Here is a 19,760-nt window from a genome sequence, read left to right on the forward strand (position 1 = left end):
CATCTCAGGATATTCCAGGACATCCCAGGACATCCCAGGGACATTCCTTGGCATAGACTTGCCCAGCCAGGGCCAGGCTGTGCCCACACTCAGGGAAATCCCGGGATATTCCAGGATATTCCTTAGCACAGACATCCCCAGCGAAGGCTGGCTGTGCCCACACTTGGGGACATCCCAGGACATTCCAGGACATCCCAGGGATATTCCTTGGCACAGACCTGCCCATCCAAGGCCAGGCTGTGCCCTGTGCCCTCCCCGAGCCCCGGGCTGTGCCTAGTGCCAGCTCTGCCCCCTCTCAGCTCATTAAATCTCCCCGCAAGGTGATTTTATTGCCGGCTGCCAGAGCCGGGATTTACTGCCCCATTCCCCACCTGCCCTCTCGCCGCCGCCCGTTCCTTTGTATTTGTTAATGGCCTTTTCTCTTGTTATATAATCCTGTCAGCAGTGTAAAAATGTCTCTCAGGACTGCTCAGGGGTGTAAATCTCCCGGGCCCGGCGCTGACAGCGCTGAGTGGTGGTGGCAGGAGCCCTGGCCTGTCCTCCAGTAATTGTCACCACATGATAGGAAAGTGTAAGATTTAATAAGGTCATAAAGCAGAATGGCATCAGCCCGGCTGATGGGGGTTTTTTTCATTAGCATTCAGAAGATCTGGGTTCCGTGGGACGATAAATCACAGCAGCTGAGCAGAAATGACCCATTTGATTATTCAAGGCTTTCCAGGAACGTGGGGAGAGCGGCAGGGCCGGGGCAAAATTCCCACAGCAAAAAGAATTCTTCTGTTCTGCTCACCGAGCTGAGTTCAGCTCCAGGACCATGCTCTGGAGTGGGGGCAGAAGATTATTAGATATAGATATATAGATATAGATATGTAGATATAGATATATATATTTTATATAATATATAAAATATATATTATATATATATATATATATATAAATGCACCTGTTGCATTCCACAGCAGCAGATAATCAATGTTTACATTTTGTTCCTGAGGCCTCTCAGCTTCCCAAGAGGAAAAACCCTAAGGAAAGGACTTTCCATAAAAGATGTCTGAGTCACCCAAGCGTTTTCTCCTCGGAGCAGCCACAGTTCCCCTTTGTTTGATCTCTCAAGCTCTGGGCAGGTGCTGAAGCCTCGCCTGGAACACAACCTGACCTCAAAGCCCTTCCCAAATCCCAAATCCAAGAATTCCCCCCTAGACCCAGCGCTGAGAAACACCCAAAGCACTGCTGGCACTCCTGAGAGCTGCTGGGACGTCTTGGGCTAAAAAAATCAGATTTTTAAAGGTGCTAATTAGCAGCTGAGCTCTTCTGAGAAATGCCAGCCCGCTTGTGGGTGACAAACCTGGCAGAGCAGGACCCTGCATCTCCCCAGCCCCACTTGGTGGATGTGCAGATAAATTCTCCCCCTCATTACCTGGAATGTTCTTGTTCCTGCTCAGAATCTTGCCCACGGCTAGCAATTATTTACTGCTCATTATCACGGGCTCCTGTCAGCTCCAGGGAACTGGGACTGAGCAGGAAGCGAGGAGCAGAGATCCGGGCTGGTGGAAACACCAACAACATTAAAATGCAAGGCGAGAAATAGTACCTTAAGCTCCGACTTGATTTACAAACTCGGCGAGGAGTGACAAGCGTTCCTGAAAGGATTTGTCACCATCAGACCCATTTAAGGGGCTGTGACAGCGCTGAAACCTCTGCACTTCACGTTCCTGGGGAGAAAACTTCACCGTTTGGCTTCACAGGGAGAGAAATGGAGGGTTTGTCTTTCCAAACAAGCTGGGAGATAAAACCAGCACTGGGAGAGAAAAGAAACAATGGGAAGGATTCCACTGATTGATGAATGGGAAAATATATTTCCTTTTACAAATCAACTTTAGTTTTGCTAATAAATGAAATTAGACATTGAAAGATGAAAGAAACAATGGGGGAAACCTCCTAAATTCCATAAGAATTAAAAATGAAAAGGAAGAGTTATACATTAGAGGGAAATCTCTGAAATCAGGTGTTCTGGGAAGTCTGAACCTCTCAAGCACCGTGAAAATGAGGAAAACCCCCTAAATTCCATAAGAATTAAAAATTAAAAGGGAGGATTATACATTAGAGAGGAATCTTTGGGATCAGGTGTTCCAGGGAGTCTGAACCTCCAAGTACCTCAGCCAATGGGGAAAAACCCCTAAATTCTGTAAGAATTAAAATTAAAAGGGAGCATTATACATTAGAGGGGAATCTTTGGCCTCAGGTGTTTTGGGAACTCTGAACCTCTCAAGTACCTCAGAAATGGGGAAAGAGAGAAGGGAAATGTGGCTGGAAATTGGGATAAAAGGGAGGCTGTGTCCTACAAAAATTGGAGAGACCCCAGGGGATGCCCCATGGTCTCTGCCTTGATTTGAATAAAGTCAAAGGACTCCTCTGTCTCCTTTTTGGACATAAACCTCTGGTGTTTGTGGATTAATTTTCCTGACAGCAGAAAGTCAATTAAAATCCTGACTGTGTGTGGGAAAGGTGCTGTGATTCTCTTCCCCACCCCTGCCCTTCGCTGTTATTTCTGCTTAGTTTTCCCTGCTGTGGAGGGCACTGGGAGCTCTCTGCAAACACGGCGCTCATTAAAGCCCAGCTCCAGAGTTTACAGAGATTACAGCAAAAGCTTTACACCCAAAAAATGCTGCTCTTTATAAAGTGCATTTCCCCCTGACTCTCCTTGAAGGATGATTTACACCCCAGCTCATTTTCCTAAACAGCTGTCAGCTCCTTTAGGAAATATCCCGGACAAACAGAACCTGTTTTTTCCACCCTTTTTAAATCCCAGTAGCTGGGATTATTTTATTATTTATTATTTTATTCTATTTATTACCGCTAAAAAGAGGAAATGAGACAGCAGAGGTCGTTACTGGGGACCCTGCTGGAGCAGGAGCTTCACCTCGGGCTGGCTGGAATTGAAATTTTGGGGCTGAATTAATAACGAGCCCAGCTGGGAAATGCTGCCTGTGCCCTGCAGGGCTGGAAACGTCTTCTGACATTAATAAAAAAAGGGAGGGCGTGCTGCCCGGGCAGAGCAGGGAACACATGGAATATAGAAAAACCATCCCTGAGCTCCTGGCAGGCCAAGGGATGCTCCTGCTGGCTCTGACACCTTGCAGGAGGAATTTCACAGCTCCCTCCATCCTTCCCAACACTTCCAGGGATTTTTGTTACCTCTGACCAGAGAAATCACCTCATTTTCTCCATTATTATCCCTAATAGTACTGGGAATGTTCTGTGAGGGTAACAGAGCAGTTTAAAAAACAGGGAAAAGTAGAAATGAAGAAAATTTTCAAGGGGGAATATCCCAGCCAAGCTGAGGAGGACACAGGTCACAGGGAGGGCTGGAGGGGAGCAAGGATTTCAGGGGTAGCATCTCCTCCTTGCCCCAAAATTCAGGTACAAAAATGCCCTGCAGAGGCTCAGCTGCGTCCCCTCCATCCTTGTCCCTTCCCTGTCCTTGAGCTTGTCCTTGCAGGTGGAAGTGAGGAGCCTGAGAGAGGCTGAGCTCTGCAGAGCTCCCAGCCAGACCCAGCCCGGCCCGAGGCGATGCTGCTCCGTACGCAGCAAATGCCAAGAAAATTAAAACTTTCTTCCTTTCTTCCTTATTTTTTTCTTTTTTTTTTCCCTCCCCATTGAAATTCAGCATCCACTCCATCAGAGCTCTGTGCTGCTGGGTGACCTTTGGGTGACATTTGCTTGGCTGGGAGCAGCAGGAGGGACGAGCCCAGCCCCGGGCAGGGCTGAGCTGGGCTGTGCAGGGAGGAAACTGAAATCACAGCATACAGGGCACAAATCCAGGTTTTACTGATAATTTTTTACCACAAGAATACAATTTGCCCCCCTGGCAGATCTCCAGAGCCCATGGGACCAGGGCACCTCCCAAAGAAAAGTGACAATTGGCCAAAAAAGAGTTAGCTTAGAGCTCTGTATATTTAATATATTAAAACATTTAATAATATAATTATTAATATACATATTATAAAATATATATGATAATATAGTTTATTAATTATATTATAATTTTTATTAATTACATTAATTATTCTGCTTCCAAACTCTTAATGCCAATAAGTGATTCCTCCTGCTTAAAACAGGAAAGAGGTAAAAAGCACAAGTGATGGAGCAAAGCCCAAGAAACAACAGAGAGAAGAATAATCCACTTTTCAAACTTTTATAAGTCGTAAATGGGTTGGTGTTTGGATAAGTACTGCAGGATTCTTGGTTTAAAAAAAAAATATATAATTAGAAAATGAAACCTTTCCAGCAGTCAGCTCTCACAGTTTGGGGGTTTGAAACACTTCTGTGAATAGAATTATCTGCTTCAGAGACATTAAACCCACCAGTGGAATCTCTTGCGTTACCACATCGCGAACATCTGACCCCCAACATGGGGAAATAATGAAAAATTAACGGCTCCAGATGTGCCAGCCCTGCCGGTGGCAGATGTTCATTTAACACACCATTTAGAAATCCCCAGTGCACGAGGATAAAACGATGGAATAATGGGGAGGAAGGGAATAACGTGGGGAGTGAAATCTGCACCTTCCCGGGGGTGGAAATGCAGGCAAGGACAGGAGATCACCCCAAAGAATGGGTCCTTTTAGTGGCACAGCTTTAATTCAGGGGCTTCTCTCAGGACACTGCTGAGGCTGTCCCCAGCCCTTCACCCACCCTTCCTGAAGGTGCCTGTGGGAATCCACAAAATCAGAGGGTTTTGGGAAAGCTGCAAAAGGCCTCAGAAACAGCAGAACTGTGATTAGAGCCAAGCAGCAGCCGTGAGATTGGTCAGCAGAAAAATTATTTAAACTGTAGAAAAGCAAGGACAAATAGAACAATGGTCTGTGTATTAACCCTTATCTAGAATAACTCCCTAAGCTGCAGAAAAGTTTATCTAGTGAGATATTAGGAAGTTTTAAGCTTAATAAAAGCTGTGTGCATTGTGTTTGAAGGCTTACAGGCAGGTATTGTATTTGAAATAAGCAAGCATTTTTTTAACCAAAGATACCTGTGCTTATAGTGGTTGGATAGAACTACTGACAATGTGCTTTTGCTTTGTGTGATTGGTCAAAAAACTTATAATGCTACTGAGTTGTAACATTAAGTTCTTGGTCTGCTGCCTGAGATGTGAGCTGGTGGCATCTTCCAATTGTCATAATCATGTAATGAGACTGATGCTGGAAAATCAAACAGCTCAAGGCACGTTCCCAGCAGTCCTGTCCTGTTTGTGATTTGTACAGAGCCCCCAGCCGGACTCAGGTGCCAGCCCAAAGAACAAGTGCCACCTCTCCAATGACACTGGCAAAACCAACAGTCCATCAAAATTCTCCTCCTCCATAAAGGAATGCAAAACAATGAGTTATTTACATAAAACGTGTAAGTTCGTTACAAGAACGAAAACATCAGAAGGCTTAGAAAATCTTAAAAGATCAGGGTGACACCCAACAAGCACCCAAGGCAGGGCAGAGCCTGGGCACTGCTGCCTGCCCAGGTCACACATTTCACCTGTGGCACAGCCAGCAGGGCACCCCTGGGTACAGGAGAGCTTGGGAACACTGTCCTGGACTGCCCTGGGAAGCCTCGTCCCCTCACTCAGCATTCAGCAGGTATACACGGAGTGCAGGGACTTTATTTACCCATTTATGGGCAATAACTCAGTTATTTATCAATCCCCAGAGGGGAAAAAAAAAAAAAAAAAAACAGGAAAAAAAACAACAAAACAACCCAATTCTTCAGCTGAGATTAGAGGAGAAGCAGGGAAGGGGCAAATCCTCGGAGCACAAACAGATTGCACTATTTATATATGAAAATGTTTTCAGCATCTATAAACTTCCCGTGCCCAGGCACTTTAATTAATTGCAGGGGTTGCCATGGTAACCTCCCTAACTCAATTACAGCTCTGCAGAGAGGTGAGTGTGCCCGTGACAGAGCAGGTGCCTCGTGCTGGGCCTGCAGTGGGAATGGAGCCCGTGGAAAGGGGAACAGATCCCATGGAAAGGGAAGCAGATCCTGCAGAAATGGCAGTGGATCCCACAGAAATGGGCATGGATCCTGCAGAAACCAGAGCAAGTCCCACGGAAATGGGAGCGTATCCCATAGAAATGGGGAGAAGATCCCACAGAAAGGGCAGAGGATCCCATGGAAATGGGAGCAGATCCCACAGAAATGGGAGCAGGTTCTGCGGAAAGGGAAGCAGATCCCAGGGAAAGGGGAGAGGATCCTGTGGAAAGGGGAGCAGGTCATGCAGAAAAGGGAGAGGATCCCAAGGAAAGGGGATCAAGTCCCACAGAAGGGGGAACAGATTCCATGGGAAAGGGAGAGGATCCCATGGAAAGGGGAGCAGATCCCAAGGAAAGGGGAGCAAGTTCTGCAGAAAGGGGAGCAGATTCTGCAGAAACGGGAGCAGATCCCACAGAAAGGGAAGTGGATTCCGCGAAAAGGGGAACGGATCCTGCAGAAACGGGAGCAGATCCTGTGGAAATGGGAGCAGATCCCACAGAAAGTGGAGCAGATCCCATGCAAATGGGAACACTGGGGGGTCTCTGTCAGTTCTTTACTAGAAAAACTAAAACTACAAATAAGATAAATTTAAAAACCCTCACTGGCAGAGTCAGAGTATGCCCTGCCCCCTGTGTGTCAGGGTGGTGGCACAGCCCCATCCCATGGTGGCTCAGCCTTCCTGCAGTGCCAGCTGTGGTTCTGCTGGAGCAGGGATTCTGCACAAGGGGGGAGTTTTCCTCTGCAGTTCCAGGGCTGCTGGAGATGGGCCTGGAATTCCTCGGGGAATGCAGGGCAGCAGAAAGCTGCTCCTCTGGGAATGCAGTGGGAAAAGGCTGCTGTGGTGTCCCAAACCTCAGATTGTATCCGGGTAGGAATGTTTGAAACCTCAGATTGTATCCAGGTAGGAATCCTTTAAATCTTAGATTGTATCCACGTAGGAATGTTTGAAACCTCAGATTGTATCCAGGCAGGAATGGTTGAAACCTCAGATTGTATCCAGGTAGGAGTGCTCAGCTTCTCCCCCTGGGCGGAGCATCTCCCCATGGGATGATGGAATTGTATCAGCCATGCAGGGACACTCACTGGCCCATGAACAGAAGATAATTAATAATTCATTGACCATGAACAGAAGAGATCTCCTGGAGGGAGGATTGGTTGTGGAAGGGATAAAGAAAACTACCCAATGAACAGAGGACAACTGCCTCACCTCTAACAGATGGGAATTAAATACAGGCCCAGTTAAACCTGAGACAAAAGCTGACACAGCCTTGTCCATCTGTATGCAAACGCCGAGATGAGGTGTGCTGGCTTAGGAAGGCCACAGAATGGAGATGAGATTGCTGAGAGAGAGATTGAGCTAGAAACAAGTTTCAACAAGATTCAAAACATGGCCTTACACAAAGACTAGATAATTTAGAGAATTAGAACTGTGAAAGATGCATTGTAGCAAGACCACATGGAGAAAAAATATTAAAAAACCAACCAACACCCCTCCTGACTCCTGACCAGCTCAGGCACCAGAATTACCCTCAGCTGCCCCAGCTCCCAATGGGAAGGTCTGTCAGAAGTTCCTGTCAGATCAGTGATCGATACTGCAGGAGTTGCTATTCACCCCAAGCCTCACAACGACCGAGCTCCTTCCCTGCACCACATCAGACAAACCATCTGCATCACAATCAGCGTTTGCCTCCAGACAGCTCAAAAGCAGCGGCTGTGACCCTTCTTTGTGTCACTGAGCGATCAACAGCACAGCAAAGGCAGGGAAAAAAGAGGGGAGAAATGACATTTCCTCCCAGCGTTATCACCTGCGATCTGCCCGGTGATAACCTTTCCATCCATTGTGAAAAGTCACCTGCCATGGACGGGCTCGATTTTCCTGCACCTGCTCTGCTCTTATCTCTGTTCCTCTGGCACCTCTTCCAGGGCTGTGTGACAAAACGAACACTGCCACTCCAGCTCCTGTGCCTGTCATCCCCTGTCCTGAGTGTGGCTGTGGCAGGATGTTCCTCTGCCCCTCTCCAGCTCCTGTCACTCGAGTTAAGTGTCCTTTTCTCCCGTTTGATATTAAACGCCTTGTTAGGTACTTCTAAAGGTGTCTCTGGTGAGACACTGTGATATTTCTTCCCCTCTCTGCCCCCATCCTCCAAGGTCATGGACAGCGACTTCAGCTTGTTTCTTAAAGGTTAAATGCAACTTCCAGAAGAGGAGCTTGAACTTTGGAGAGCGAAGGCAGAGAAAAAAGCCGCCCCCTCAGAGAATACAAATTGTTCTGTGAGCAGCAGCTGGACAGAAAACAGCAGCTCCATCCTGAGCAACAGCTTCATCTGTCTGTGCAGAGCCCTGCTCCTCTCCCTGCAGAGCAGGAACTTGCCAGAGGCTTTTCCTTTCAGCAGAGCCCCCACCAGCTGTGCCCGTGCTCCCTGAAGGATGCAGAGTTAACTCTTCAGAGCTGGCATCTCCAGCCTGGCAGGGAATGATGCTCGCTCAAAGTCTGGACAAATTCTGCTCTGCTTTTCACCAGGAACCTTCAATCACAAATTCCTGCCCAGCTTTCTGCACCCCTCTTGTCCTCCCAGTGCTGGGATTAGCCAAGTTCAAAGGATCCCACTCTTTAGGAAAGGTTTTTACTGTGTTTTTCATTCTCTGCTCGTTTTCCTGTGCCCACCCAACTTGTTGGGTTTACAACAGAGAACTGCAGAAATTCCTGGGGTTTACTGCAAATTCAAGCTCAAGAAATTCCCGGGTTTACTGCAAATTCAAGCTCAAGAAATTCCCATGGTTTATTGAAAATTCAAGCTCAAGAAACTCCTGAGGTTTACTGCAGCTCAGGCTCAGGGATGTGCATCCCCTGCTGATGCTCTCCCACCCTGAGGGAATCAGCACAGCCCCAGTTTGAGGGTCCCCACTTGTTCAAAATGCCCCTCAAACCAGAGCCTGCAATGACAGAACCCAAAAACTCTTCCAGTTAAATCATGAACAGCTTTTCTAGGGAGAAACTGGCCAAGAAGCTCCAGGTATCCTGAGTGGGCTGTACTTCACTGAGGCTGGGTTTAGAATGCATCCAGAATTTTCTTCAGTCTATCGAGGCTCCATCTTTAAAAGTATGATATTTTTTTCTTGCTCCTCAGCCCTGTACTGACAAAGTGGTGGTAAGTGGATGTGATTTTTGCCTTGGCAGGGTTTGTGGAGGCCGAGGCTGGCAGGAATGAATCCCTGGCAGAGCAGCAGCCTCTGGGGACTGGGATTATCAAGGTTGGTTTAGCAGCAAGCTCTGCTCAAGCACATCAGACATGACTGGACATCTCCAAGGGCCAGGCAGCAGTGCTGAGGAATTCCAAAAACATCCTCCTGCAAAACACAGCCTGCTCTCTTCATCCCAGTTTAACCAGTTACAGGCACAGCAAAGCTGTGGGGGGTGCCTACCTTGGTGCAGTTGTTTCTGCAAATACAGGGTTTACAATTTCTCCATTAAATTATATGAGATTCCTCCTTATCTCCACTTGACTGCACTGGAATCACCGGTGAAAAGGTGCAGGATGTTTCCATGTATGTTTTATATCTATTTCTGTGTGTAAATACGAGTGTCAAAGAGACACTGGGTTAAAACAGGTGTAAAAGTGGCAAATCAGACACTTCCCTCTCCAGTTCTCATTATTCAAGAGCGAGGCAGAGCAGTGGACCAGAAACAGAACTTACAAAACGCAGGACGTGTTCTGAGCCATTTGAGCAGCAGCAATCAGACAGCAAAATTCTAAACAGATAAAATAGCAAAATCAAGCTCACGCACTGAGAAAGTTCCAACTTTACACGGATTTAAGAAAGGAAAAGAAAAATTGACCTTGCTTCAAGGCATAAATCGACCTCTAATGGATTAGGATTTCTCCTGCAAGCAGCTCTTAATTAAGCAGTGCACAAAATCACTTTGCAACATCGCTGTGAGTGGGAGCCACTGCTGGGGAGTTGTTAAATTAAAGCACTGCTGACTGGATCGGGCCACCCCAGGCCGCCAGGGATCGGCTCCACACAGCCACAGCTCCTGTGGTCATCACACTCCGGGTGGCTTCGGTTTGGTTTGGTTTGGTTTGGCTGCAGAGCCACCCAACAGTGGGGATCCAACAGGACACACCCAGCAGGGGACACACCCAGAACAGGACACGCCCAGGACAGGACATGCCCGACAGGAGACACGCCCAGGACAGGAGAGACCGAGGAGAGGACATGCCCAACAGCAGAGATCCAACAGGACACACCCAACAGGGGACACACCCAGCAGGGGACACGCCTAGGATAGGACACACCCAGCATTGGACACATCCAACAGTAGGGATCCAACAGGACAAGCCCAGCAGGGGACACGCCCAGCACAGGACACGCCCAGCACGGGATATGCCCGTTGTGGCACCAGGGATCCAACAGGACACACCCAACAGGTGACACGCCCAGCAGCAGGGATCCAAAAGGACACGCCCAGCAGGGGACACGCCCAGGACAGGACACACCCAGTGTGGAACATGTCAGTGCCAGGGATCCAACAGGACATGCCCAGCACAGGACACACCTGGCACCAGGGATCCAACAGGATACACCCAGCAGGGGACACACCCAACAGGGGACATGGCTGACATGGGACACACCCAGCATAGGACGCACCCAGCAGGGGACACACCCAGCATCAGGGATCCATCAGGATACACTCAGCAGGGGACACACCAGGCATGGAACACACCCAGTGTGGGACATGCCCAGGACAGGAGACATCCAGCACAGGGATCCAATAGGATGCATCCAGCAGGGGACACGCCCAACAGGGGACACACCTGGCACAGGACATGCCCAGCAAAGGACACATCTGGCACCAGGGATCCAACAGGATGCACCCAGCAGGGGACACGCCCAACAGGGGACACACCTGGCACGGGACACATCTGGAATGGGACATGCCCAGCACAGGGATCCATCAGGACACACCTGGCACAGGACACGTCCAGCAGCCCCCAGATCTGCACCCACTCTCCATCTCCTGCTGGGCTCACCTCACAGGGAGTTCAGAGCAGGAACCAGCCCTGAGCTCTCACTCTGCTCCTCCTCCCACCCCCCCAAACCCCCAGTTAACCCCTTGTTCTCCCCAGCCCAGCACGGGGGTGCTGCAGGGCCCAGCTGCTCCTCATCACAGCCTGAGCAGCCCCGGCAGGGCTCAGACCACCCACACCAGGGGTCTGTTACTGCCACCAGCACAGGTCACGGCCGCTCTGGTCAGAAGCGTTCCCTGCACACAATTATTGGGACAATTACTCCCTAAAGCACAAGCAGCTTTCATCTTTCAGCAGGAAATTCGGAGGAGGAAGTACAAAGCCACTGAGAATCCAGCTAATGCCACAGGAAAAGGTCACAGAGGCAGCTGAGATCACAAGCAGTGTCAGGATTATCCCTCTTCCATCTCTATTTCAGCTCTGTTTTTTTTATAAAAAGCCAAGTCTGTGGAAACTCAAAGCTCAGTGCTGAAAGGTAGATGCTGATCTACATCAACAACACCGCCCTTGGAGCACCAGCCTTTGAATCTGAACCTCGCTGTGAACCTCACACTTGATCCCACACTTTGATTCAGTACAGAATGATATGCACAGCATCATCTGCGGGTTTAAAGAGGTTCTGTAAAGGGATTTTCAGCAAAGGCAGTGAACAGCTCTGCAGAAATTGCTTCCCCTCGGGTGGAACAGAAGCAGCTGTGGACAGGATCCTGTGACCAGTGCCAAAAACCCCAGAGCTGACCCCGTGAGGGCTCACCCTGTTGCACACCAGCTTCTGAATGAATTTAACACAAATTCCACCTGTTCTGATGAATTATCTGCTCTCCACCCCAGAGCCACTGAGAACCTGTTCAGGAAAAAAGCTCCAATAAAATTCCCACCAACAATAACCACTCCAAACCATTGAACAGTTGGCAAAAGCTTAATCAATGATTTTTGTTTGCCCTCCCCTCCTCTTGTCAGCAGCTCTTCAGAGGAAATAAACATTCCGTGAGCTCTTTTTGTAAATTGACTACAAGCAATTCTTTCTGGTTTTTATTTTTTATTTTTTATTTTTTAAATAACAATCCCCCAACAAATCATTAAAAAAGACAGGCCCACAGTGGGATGCAATTTATTCTTCAGACTTACACTTTACCCCACTTAATTACTCCACAGGAGTGAATTCCCAGTTAATGGCAGCTGACAGCTGATGACCTTTACATCACAATTTTTTCCAAACTTCTTGAGAGGCCCCCTGATTTCCTACAGGTAATGCTAAGCTGGTATTTAGGTGATACCATCTAATTGTTTCCATGAGCTCATCCTGATGCGTTATTTACACCCCTGGATGGACAAACCATTGTGGAAGTGCAGTAATAAAATAACAGTAAAATAGCTGCGGAAGTGCCGTAATAAAATAATGTAATCATGATGTTCCTAGGCAGGGGGAGGAAAGCATTTCCAGCACGTTCTTAATGTTAAAAGCATATTTTCAGTTTTTACTGGAGTCAGTCTTTAGTAAAGCACGTTAATCACCTGTCACACTGGTGTCAGAGCACCCAAGGGAACCCTGAGCAGGGATGTCATTGCAGGGTACACAAAGAATCATCATTAAAAACAAAACAAATGCAGAAACCAGAGAAGAGGAGGAGGGAAGAATAAACCTGGCAAGAGCAGCCCCAGATCCTGGAGTTATCCCTCGTCTGCCTCCCACCAAAGCCAGGTGATTCCAGGAGCAGATGCAGGGCTCTGGAAAGCCAATGAATCAATGCACAGTTAAATTACACAGCCCGTGAAACTCAATGGCAGCACAAGATGTAACACTAGGACATAAAAACCCTGCAAACAATAAATAAAGCAGAGCCACATTCAGGGACTGCCTTGTTATTTATCTGAGCAGGGCTCGGGCACATTGCTCACAGCTGAGCACATCACTACCCAAAAAATGAGAGCCCACAGTGCAGCTGTTCACATCCCTCATTTTCCAATAAATGCTGAATATCCTCACATTACAGCAGTTTCCTTTACACACCTCAGAGCTCCTGGATGCAGCACCATCCCTTTGTTCCCCTCCCTCAGGGTAACAACCAATTCCTTCGGGATCTCTGCTGCAGGGACTGGAGAGCCCTCAGAGCCCATCACAAATGCTGCACCCACTTGGGTGTGACACCTCCAACACCTCAGAGCTCATGTTTGAAATCCTGCTCTTTCTTTGCTCCTAGTACTTTCTCAAGAAAAATAACCTTGGTTTTTAGTTAAAGAGAAAATCCATCAGTTATGGAAGGGATTCTCAGTGCCAGAATCCACACTGTCCAAAAATCTTGTTTTTCCTGTGCCTCTTCTTGGCTGTCATTTCCTTCCTGGGCACACCTACCAGAGGTTCTGATGCCTCATGTTTTGGCTTTTACATTTTTCAGATTCTTTGCTGCTTTAGTGTGTGGGTCTGGACTTCACATTAGGGCATGGTGAGCTCTCTGCACAGAGCAGGGAGACAAAAAATTCCTTCTCCTGCTGGGGACAATAGACAAACAATCCAAATCTCAGCCCCAAGAGCACAAACAACGTGGGCTGGAGAGAAAAAACCAAAAAGGATGTGACTTGATAACCTAAAGCTGTAATTGGACAATGAACTCCAATATGCAAATGGAGCAAAACTTATCAAAGTGACAGACCCCGTGACCCTTTGTTCATTTTGTGACACTTTCTTTGCCTCCTTCCCAGACACCTTCCCACCAACCCCAGCAGGCCCCGGAGGTCCTGCTCCAGCAGCTCCTTCTCCATCTTCCCACCTTGAGCTTCCCAGTTCCAGTTTTTAGTGTTTCCCAGCCACTTTTCGGATTTTTTCCCAGAAGTTGCCAGGAAACATTAATGACTGGGTACCTAAGAAAAACCAAAGAAGTGGCCCAGCTCAGGAGAGGAGGGCAAACTGGGTACTGTGAAAAACAAAAGTGTTCAAGCTCAGGGGAGAAGGGTATCTGGTTGTACTCTCCTTATCTGGAAGCATCACCACCATATTTTCTGAAAAATCCCTTTGTCGGGATTTTTTCTCCTGGGAAGCTGAGAAGCCTCAGAGAAAAAGGAAAACAATTCTTATCTCATTTGCTTCTCCTGTGTTTTGCTGCTTTGGGATGTGGTTTGGAGATTGTAATGCAACATGTGAATTGGTTTTATTTAATGACCAATCACCATCAGGCTGTGTTGGACTCTGAGGAGTCAGTCATGAGTTTTTAGTATCTTGTTAAGTCTTCTGGAATGATCTTTTTTCTATTCTTTAGTATAGTTTAGTATTCTTTAGTATGACATTCTTTAATATAACATAATATCATAAAATAATAAATTAGCCCTCTAAGAACATGGAGTTAGATTCTCAATTCCTCCTTCCTCCTGAAGACCCTGAAAATACCACATTGGAGTTTCTTTTGGAGGGGCAGAAATACCCAAGAATTGAGAGAATTGGGGGGAGCATCTGCTTTGTGAGAGCACCCCTGAACTGAGACCTCATTATCACCCACCTCACTAAAAGGGACCTCTCACCACCTCTTGGATGCTGGGATCCTGATCTGGCCTCTCCCTGCCCTCCTCAGAGCTGGGCTGCCTCTCATATCTTTGCCTGAGAGCCCCTTAATTTCAAATTATCATAAAAATTCAGAGAGAAGGGGTTTACATTTCCATTCCAAGGGCGGTCCTGCCTTCCTTAGCAGATCCCTGTCTTTCAAACCTAGACACAAAGCAAGAGAAAGAGAAGTGCAGGGATATTAATGTGTATTTATAGCAGGCATTGATTGCACTATTTATTCCTGCTCCTTCTGGCAACTCAAATCAGCCCCGTGTCCTTAAGGGGCTCAATTTCCTCCTCACTGATCACTTGGAGCCTCCTCCTGAACTCTCTGAGCAGCTTTGTGCTGGCACTGATTGAGGTGGGACAACTTCTCTGCACACACTTTGGTCCCTCTTGGGCTCCTGAAGAGGCCATGATCTTCCTACGGGAGATTTGGAAGGATTTTGGGGTGTTCTGCTCAGAGCCTCTCCCCACCTGTTGAAAATTGCAATGCAAGATGTTTTCGATTACCATCTGTGTGGCAGATTACCTTTGTCAAGTGGGCAGTTTGCCTTATCTCTCTCTTTGAGTGACCACATTCACACCTCCCTCGGGAGGGGACATCTGCTGATAACAGCTATTGAATGTCACTGCATGGCTGATAAGAACTACAGCATCCCATTGGGAGATGTGAGCCCAGAGGGAGGAGCCAAGCATTCCTACCTGGATATAATCTGGAGATTCTGGAACACCGGCCAAGCATTCCTACCTGGATATAATCTGGAGATTCTGGAACATTGGCACGGCTTCTGCACTGGATTCCCCAGAGGAACAGCAGCTGCCTCTTCGTCCCCTGGATCTTCAGAGGAAGAATACATCCTTCTCTACAGGATCCCTGCTCCAGCAGGACCACTCCTGACACTGCACGAGGGCTGTAGCCACAATTCCAATGGGACTGCTGCCAACACCCTGACCCACAGGGTGTCAGGTTGGGTTCTGACTCTGGCAGTGTTGTTCTAGTGTACTGCATTGTTTATTTTATCCTTTATTTATTTTTCCTTTCCTATTAAAGATCTGTTATTTCCTGCTCCCGTATTTTTGCCTGAGACCCCCTTAATTTAAAATTTATAGCAATTCAGAGGCGTGAGGAGGGTTTACAGTCTCCATTTCAGGGGAGGCTCCTGCCTTCCTTAGCAGACTCCTGTCTTTCCAAACCAAGACACCACCCCACAGAGAATGGCTGGTGGGATGTTCGGGGTTCCTGAGGAATTCCCAGCTCAGATTTAAACACTCCAGCCCCTTTTCCCTGTCCCACAGACATCTTTTCCAGGTCCAGAAGCCCCCAGGGAGGAGAGGGCTGATGGTTCTGCTCCAGCCCCCCCAGCTCTGCAGTGACACAGAGCTGGCAGTGGCTGCACAGCCATGGGAGAATCCCAGTTTCCTCCCGCTCCCAAGGCCTGAACCAGCAAATATTTAATCCTGTTCAAAGCTGAAGGGCTGAAGCTCAGTGCCAGGGGCTGCCCCTCTCACCCCCTGAATCCCACAGAGCTCCTGGAGCCTGTGCTCATTATCCTTTCATGAATTGCGGGGTCCAAGGCGTGTTTGTGTTGCAGCTGCTGATGTTCAGGTAACGCTTACCCCGAAGCTGTCATAAAACTTTCAGAGCTGCTATTATTTTTAACCTGCTGCCAGAGGCAAATCTTCCAGGAGGAAGATTTCCTCCTGGCAAACAGAGCTGGTGTCCTCAGCAGGGCCAGGTAAGTACAAACCAGTTCCACCTCTCAGTGCCACCAGGGCAGAACTTTGGCTTCATGGTGAGCAGCACAGGGAAATGAAAACCAATTCTACCTCCCAGTGCCACCAGGGCAGAGCTTTGGCTCCAGGAACGTGCAAAAAATTTCTCCCTCCCAGTGCCACAAGGGCAAAGTTTTGGCTCCAGGAAAATGCAAAAAATTTCTCCCTCCCAGTGCCACCAGGGCAGAATTTTGGCTCTAGGAAAGTGCAAACCAGTTCTCCCTCCCAGTGCCACAAGGGCCAAGTTTTGGCTCCAGGAAAGTGCAAACCAATTTCCCCTCCCAGTGCCACCAGGGCACAGCTTTGGCTCCAGGAAAATGCAAACCAGTTCTCCCTCCCAGTGCCACAAGGGCCAAGTTTTGGCTCCAGGAAAGTGCAAACCAGTTCTCCCTCCCAGTACCACCAGGGCACACCTTTGGCTCTGTGCTGACCAGACCAGACCTGCCAATATCAACTTTTAGGGAGGACAATGCCAGCAGGACTGCCCAGCTCCCCACAGGGCAGAGGGATGTTTTTATCCATCCTGGGTTGATGCCTCCTGCTCTTGTTGTGAGCCACACTCAGATCCTCCAAATTCATCATTTAATTCCGATTGCCCTGCAGAAATAGCAGGCTCTTTTGAAAACTCAATTTGAAAGATCATTAAAACCTACAAAAGACTTTATCTGTTGGGGGAAAAAAACGCTGTGTATACAGAGGAGGGGGGAGAGATCTCACCCATGGAAATGGCAGCGATTTCTACCTGAACCTCTTCAGCTGGAGTTGCTAAGTAACCGTGACACACCACTGTGCATTGTCTGCAGCCTCTGGTCTGAGCCTGACAGGCTGATTCATCCTCTGAGTGCCCAAACTGCACCGGGAGGGTTTGAAATACTTCAGCATTTACCTGGACAGGAAGGGAGGAAAAGGAAAAGGAAAAGGAAAAGGAAAAGGAAAAGGAAAAGGAAAAGGAAAAGGAAAAGGAAAAGGAAAAGGAAAAGGAAAAGGAAAAGGAAAAGGAAAAGGAAAAGACCTACAGCCAAACCCCAAACCCATCTATAATTTATGAATTAAGTTTTATTACCAGGCTGCCGTATTTAGACAGAAACCAAACTCCACTTCCACAGAAGATGATGTATGAAGTGGTTTGTCCCTCTGATATCTGTGCCTCCCACACCAGTAAATCCATCTCTCCACCTCCAAAGGATGTAAATTTAATTACAGATCCTGTGTGGCAGCATTTGGAAGGAGACAGTGAAAGAAAAGCCTACGCTGTCCCCACAGTGCCCTCAGAATCCCCATTCCCATGGGAGGAGTTTGGGGAAGCCAGCAGAGATCCAGCCCTGGGTCAGTGCTCACCTGAAGCAAAACTCTCTGGAGCTTTGTTGGTCCTTCAGGGGTTCCCCATGCCCGGGACAGCTGAGCAGGACAGCAATTAATACAGGGAGCATTAATCACTGGCTGATTATCCACCATCACAGCAGGGAAGAGCCAGGCAGACCAAAATTCACAGCCCCAAACTTGTGCTCACTAAAGCAGCCAGGGCCAGGAACTGGTCTGAGAGCTCCCACCTCACGTTTCCTTTTTTAAGTAGTGTATTAAATATAATTTTAGGTTATAACATAATGCTAAAATAGAAAATATGCTATTTAAGATAATAATAAGATAAGTCCTCTTTTTTTAAGAGAGGACTCCAAGATAGCAGCCACAGGACACCTGAATCTGTCAGAAAAAGAGAATTTATTGCTCTCTTATCAGAAGAAACGAACTTCTTCCTCACTCAGGATGAAGATTAAGAGGAAGAAGTTGACACTGCCCAGACAGAATCCTGTGTTTGAATGGAATTTATGCATCATGGATGAGGTGTATGAATATGCAACAGGTTATTGTTTTTAAGGGTTAATCCTCTGTTAACGTAGGTCCTTTTTCGGGCCTATTTTGCCCAGAAAAGGTACTTAGACTGTCCATAACTCTTTGTTTTTATTGTCTCATATTGTCCTAATCCAAATTGTCGAAATTTTTATTACTCTAATGATATTGCTATTTTTATAACTATTAAACTTTTAAAATTTTAAAAACAAGTGATTGGTGTTTTTCCCAACCCCAGGAAAACATCCTCCCAGCTCACCCTGAGCGCACTGAGAGCTTCCCAAGCTCTTCATCTCCTCCCAAGCTCTTCATCTCCTCCCAAGCACTTCATCTCACGCCTCACGCTTGTTTTGCCCCCGTGTTTTATCCCTGCAAACACGGAGAACACGGCATTAAATCCTCAGCACAGATGCTGCAAATCACCTGAGCTCGGGCGTGTTCTGTGCATCTCCTCAGGGTAACGAAGGAGCTCAGGAAAGAAATAATTCATTTACAGCAGCTGCAGGTGACAGCCACAAGGTGCCTTTAACTCAGCGGAGCTGGGGGTGCGCGCAGGCACTGAGCACGCCGCAGTCCTTGCCTGCCCTGATGTTAAATTAATTAATCAGGAGATAATTAAACATCCCGGACATACTTGTGTTCGATAAGTGGGACATGCCTGGTTTTCCTCCACGTGAATTCCTCCTGATGAAGCACTTTCTGCCGCACCACAGAAATAAAACCGGGTCTCTTGGTGATTCAGTGCAGATCCAGCAATTAATTCCTCTTCTCTGAGACTTTGTTTTCAGAAGTTCAGTTTCATGAAGGGGAAAAAAAAATTCCAAACCCTTAATTTAAATCTCTGTGTGATAACTGATAATGATTTTATTTTGCTCCCACTGGGGCAGGATGGGAAGTGGATTTTAGGCCAAACTCAGAGTGGTTTAAACACCTTCAGAGCTCAAGTGAAGGTTGCAGATTAAGGGGAGGTGGCTGCTCTCTCTTTATCCCCTTCACCTCCAGATAAATCAGTTTTTGAAGGGTTCCTGGTCATTGCAGAGCTCCCCCAGCTTCTCTCCCGTGTGTTTCCCAAAGAAAATCCTTGTCATTCCCTAAGAAACCCTCATGTTTCCCAAATAAATCCAGGCAGAAAAAGGCAGGAAACACTTCTGGCTGCCTTCACCTGTCTAACACCTCCTAGGGATATTTTGCTGCTGCTCCATCAGATTTTATTAACCGTGTCTTCTAATTGACCTGGCTCCAAATCCAGTGCTGCAATTCTTCCTCTTGAGCCATTCCTTGGTTCTGAACATCAGGATCTGCCTTTCCCCAGGTCCCACAAAGTCTGACACATCTGCAGCCCTTTTACCTAACCATCCATTTCCAGCCTGAGCATTCGAAAATAAAACTTATTCTCACTTCCAGCAGCAAAAAAGGCAGAGAAAAATAAAAGGTATTGCTGTAATACAAAGGAATGTGTGCAGCTGGATCAACATTTCTATTTTAAAAAAACCCAAAAAAGCAAAAGCGACTGTAAAAAGCCTTGCCTTGCGCTGAATTTATGTAAATAA

The sequence above is a fragment of the Melospiza georgiana genome, chromosome 31 (assembly GCF_028018845.1).
Source record: "Melospiza georgiana isolate bMelGeo1 chromosome 31, bMelGeo1.pri, whole genome shotgun sequence".
Taxonomy (NCBI): Eukaryota; Metazoa; Chordata; class Aves; order Passeriformes; family Passerellidae; genus Melospiza; species Melospiza georgiana.